At 36.1% G+C, this 5,206-nt stretch overlaps 1 pseudogene; it reads right to left on the bottom strand.

The window, feature by feature from the left end:
- Positions 1-838: 838 nt before the first annotated feature.
- Positions 839-4,260, bottom strand: LOC132272484 (G-type lectin S-receptor-like serine/threonine-protein kinase At1g11330; annotated as a pseudogene).
- Between the last annotated feature and the right edge of the window lie 946 nt (positions 4,261-5,206).

The raw sequence follows: 5,206 nt of genomic DNA, 5'->3' as shown, positions 1-5,206 counted from the left end.
AGCTTTGCGAGCTCGAATCATGGGAAAGGATGGAGTATCGTCAACCCATTTGTCTTTAGGAATGGCTTTTAAAACACATCGCCAGTAGAAATCGGAGGCATCCGTTTCAAGAATAAGTTTATCTCCATTTTGAGGGAAATATACTTCAGGAATATGGACTAAATCAGCTTTGATTTGTTTGATAATGGTGGTGTCATTATCAGTCCAGGTGAAAATGACATTTTTCTGTAGCTTCTTTATTAAAGAAGCTCTTTTTGAGATAAGCCTTTAATAAAAGTGCGACTATAATTCAAGATTCCCAAAAAACTTTGGAGTTGCTTTTTATCTTGAATAGTGTCAGGAAAATCATGGATTTTAATAATAATGTGATCCATGTAATGCAGCTTTCATTTGCTGATTTGCTAGTCATTTTTTAGTTTCTCTCAAGTTGACCTTTTAGATTATGCTTTTCTTTCGTATTGGAAATGGGCCTTTTTCTGTTGATCTCTTACTGTAATCATGGGGTATACCCTTGTTTTCTCCATGTACTTTATCTTAAAAATCCAATGAAACAATCAATGGGAACAAAAATGGTATTATAGTGTTTTTTTCATCTTTTTTCCTCCCACTTTTTAATCAAAACTACAGGCTATTGCCAAAGTGGTTGATTTGCCTGATTAATCTGTAACAACTGGCTAATCAAAAACAAAGAATAGAAGGTTTGGCCAAATAAGTGGAAGGATAGAGGCAAACACTGATTTTTGAATAAAGTTGATGAACACACTATGCAAAACAAAACCATATATGCTATATTCAATTAATGTGCACTTAATGGATGACAATCTGAAGAATTTGCATGCTAACGGCCATCAATGGTTGTAAGAGTTACGTTATTCACAGAACAACTCCCTTGGCTTTGTCGAGAAGACCTTATATTTGAGAGGCACTGTATTTCAGTAAATGCAGGTTGCTTTGGAGTTGGGAGATCTGCAATTTCACTACTAAGCATCGAAAGAACAGTTGAAATAGTTGGCCTATTAGTGGCGAATTCTTGCACACACAACAGTCCTACATGTACGTATCTCAAGATCTCTGCTCAAAAACATGGATCAAAAATTGTTGAATCTGTTAGCATTACAATCCCATCTTCATTCCACAGCTTCCATGCCTGGACAAAGTAACACAACTATGAAATGTTGGACTTAGATTAAAAGAGACTATATGGAGTAACTGAGGCAATAATTCACGTGAACTTATAAATCCTAGAAGGCTTAAAGAGTGCTCGTCAGAATAGAAACTAGTGTTCTTTCGCCCACTTACAATCTCTAACAACAATACTCCGAAGCTAAAGATATCAGATTTTTCCGAGAATTTACCTTGCATTGCATATTCAGGTGCCATATAACCACTGCATTGTGTTATTACAGCCCAAATAGTAAAATTATTTGAGTTCAAGTATTGCATGAGAAAAAAAGATTGTCACATGAATGATTAATCATTTTTGACAAAGCAAAAGCTAGTACTTACTATGTTCCAACAACCCTTAAGGTCTTGGCTTGGTCTTGGTTGCCTCCAAAAATCTTTGCCATGCCGAAATCTGAAATTTTTGGATTTAGATTTTCATCCAATAAAACATTGCTTGTCTTTAGATCTCTATGAATAATCCTTAATCTGGAATCCCTATGCAGGTAAAGTAGACCTCGACCAATTCCTTCTATAATGCTGGCACGTTTTCTCCAATCTAGGAGTGTTCGCTTGATTGGATCTGGAAGAATATTGAAGAAAAGAAAAAAATAAGTAGGTTAATGTTGTATAGAGAATAAATTTATGTTGTGAAAGAATTTATAGTTTTAGTACATCAATTGTTCACAAACACTGCAAAAGAAAAGGCCTTCTGTCTTGTCAACACAATGAAGTTCCTGCTGATGTTAAGGTTATGAAATTTAAATAACTAGAAATAACATAATGAGCATTATCATGAACTAATCAAAGAAATATAAAGAGCTTTATCATGAACTAACCAAATAGAAATGCATCCAAGCTTTTATTTGGCATGTACTCATATATCAACATTTTTTCTTCTCTTTCCACACAGCAGCCAAGAAGTTTAACAAGATTGCGATGCTGGAATTGGGAAATTACCACCACGTCATTCATAAATTCCTCCAGCCCTTGTCCAGAGGATCTTGAAAGCCTTTTGATAGCTATATCTTGTCCACTCAATTTTCCCTGAAATTAAAGATAAAATTGAATTTTTTTTATTTTTTTGGGGGCACAGCATAAAGTTTCAGATGAACATGCATTACCTTGTACACTGGACCGAAACCACCCTGCCCGAGCTTATTAGCTACATCAAATTCGTCTGTTGCAATTGCCAGCAGGTAGCTCTTCAAGTTTAATTTGGTTCAGATTATCTCCAACTGGCATGCTGTCATTTGAACTATCTGCATTCACTTCCATTCTTGTAAATGATAACTTCTCACTTCTTTTCTTCCTTCCTGATTCAGAATTTAGCAATAGGCCGGTAATCTATATAATAACAGAAAATATGTGCTAATCTCTTGAGCTAATTTTTACGAACATATACCTCGTGGTCTAGCCATCCACCTCCAGGAAAGATAGATACAAATTGCAATGGTTACTGACCCTATGAGCACTGCAATTGCGATAACTAATTTTGTGCTTCTCTTTTTTCCTGAAAAACACACATTAACAAACTTTGAGACAGTTCTTAAGTTAATATGGATTGAAGAATCGAGAATTTAGACAATTTCCACGGCTCTAACATGTTTAGTATATGCAATGGTTCAAATTCAAGTGATATATGCTTATTCTGAATCAACAAGTAAAAAAAATAAAAAATAAAAACACAGGAAAAGAGGACTATTTCAAGGATGATGAAAAAAAAAATTACCAAGTTCTGAATACGCCACACGAATGTAAAGATCTGCCCCACCATAGGAGAATTCCTGTATGTCGATTAAGTCTCCCCTCCACTGCATACAACCAATGCCATTATCATATGCATAAGCTATACAAGAACAATTGTTCAAGCATTGGCTTCTACAGTTGTCTTCCAAAGCAAATAACCACTCAGCAAAAGCTGGCACTTTCACTATCTTTAGCTTCAAAAAACCATCTTCTTTGCCCTTTTCACCGCCACTGTTGTTTCTCTCACACCGCAATTGTGTCGTCCTCACACATCCACTGCTCCAATTTCCTCTACTCCATTCCTCCTTATCCTTTGGATCGAACCCTTGTAAACATGTGCAAATTGGTGAACCCTGCACATTGCAGCTTCCGAATGGACCACACTTGCCATAAAATTCACATTCAGTAACTGGGGCCGACCACAAATTCTCCCAAGTCTTGGTCTTCTCCATTAGAGCTCCATCAGAACTCAAGGCAACATATAACAGAGAAGACTCTTTTGCGTAAGTATAAGTTAAAATCACATTTCCTTCCTTATCATCTACAACTTCAAATCTGCTATAGTACACGGAAACCATTTTAGGTATGCCAATAAAAAATTGCCCATTCCATGGACCGCTACGCCAGTATGGATGACTGCCATTCCATACATACACTTCTGGAACATTCAGAGGATTGATACCAAAAGTAAACCTTCCACTGGATGGATCCGAAGGGCTTTTCCATGAGCTCAGCCGAGTCTTCTTATCCGTAAACTTGTTGGTACTAATTTTCATCCCCTGCAAGAAGGAATCAGAAGGGTGTTCAAAACTCTCCCACATTATGTTTCCATTGGAGTCATCTCGGATTATAAGGTTCCCATAATCCAAAAGCTGGGCACTTGAATTCAAAGAAGAATTTGGAACATTTGATGACCAAACAATCTGTTTCTGTCCATCCAAGACTACAAGATTGCCATCACTGAATATTGTCACTGTCCCAGAAGAGTCATTAACCGGTTTATCCCTATTCGCTACCCATACCACAAACTTTGTAGAGGAGTTGTACCAGATACCAAAATACCTGTCAGTGGAATCAACAGGACTGAAAAATCCCATTTTGAAGGTGTCACCATTGGAGACTATAGTTTCAGAGTCATTGATGGGTTGATTTGAAGTAATGGTGTCTATGGCTGTGCAGATTTCTATTGTACAAGAACAGAAAATTATGAGAACAAGGATTAGAAGAAGTGTCATTAAGCTTGAGTGGTGCTTCTTGGTGAAGATGGGATGTATTGTGTTTTCTGATCTGTTGCCAAAGAGGGCTTCCATCAATGAACATTAAGTCATAGCCAAGTCTCTTTTTTTTTTCTTTTTTTTGGTTGGGTAGGTAAATTGTATCTTTCTTGACCAAATGAAAAGTGTTGACTACCAACTGCTTTCTTGGAAAATTCATGAGAGAGAAATGAAATTAAGGGAGGAAGGTATATATGCCTTCTGATCTGTTGTTGCCAAAGGGCTTCCATTTCAACTCTCCATTTCCTCACAAGTTATGAAGAGGATCAGATGTGAAGCAGAAGCTTCCTCCACTGCTAAATGGACTAAAGTCATAGCCAAATAAATGTATATATTGAGGTTGGACTAGGTCATAGCTAAATCTATTTGGGTAAATTCTATTTTCTTCGTTGGAGTTTGTCAATATTTCACAGAAACCTCCTTTTATGTTACATAATTTCACTTAGTGACTTTTTTTATCGTTTTACTCATGAAATGCTTGTTATCATTTCAAGCATTAGAAGGGCAAAATGGTCAAGAAAAGATAATTTGTTAAATAAACCAGAACCTCAAAGGAAACAAGTGGATTAGAAAACATAAAGCCGGTCTATGTAGGTTATTGAGAAGCTTCAAAGGAGATAAAGTGGAATTAACCCAATCTATTTTTGGAGCCCCCGGTTTGGATTTTCATTTGGTCAAGAAAGATACAATCTTTTAGTAATTTAAATATATTATTTTTTTGTTCTTTGTAAAGGGTAATGCATAATTTATTTAGATGTAGTTGGTTTACGCAGTCTTATTTAAAACGTGAATTGTACAAAATATCTGCTGTTCTGAAGAAAAACAGATGGTTCAAAAGTTTGACAATCTACTACTTTCTAGGAAAATTCACGAGAGAGCAAAAGCAAATTAAGGGTAGGAGGAGCCAAACAAGAAGAATAAAGTCAAAGTGAGAACTTATTCAAAATTTTGGTCAGTATATTTATATATAATAATGTGAGGGTCCCACTACTGCGTCAACTGTGATATTGATGATAATGAGA

The sequence above is a fragment of the Cornus florida genome, unplaced genomic scaffold (assembly GCF_030987335.1).
Source record: "Cornus florida cultivar Cherokee Brave unplaced genomic scaffold, ASM3098733v1 CherokeeBrave_3.0.0_Hap2_Chr01, whole genome shotgun sequence".
NCBI lineage: Eukaryota > Viridiplantae > Streptophyta > Magnoliopsida > Cornales > Cornaceae > Cornus > Cornus florida.
The sequence above is the reverse complement of the archived record's forward strand: the minus strand, read 5'-3'. Positions and strand labels throughout refer to the sequence as shown.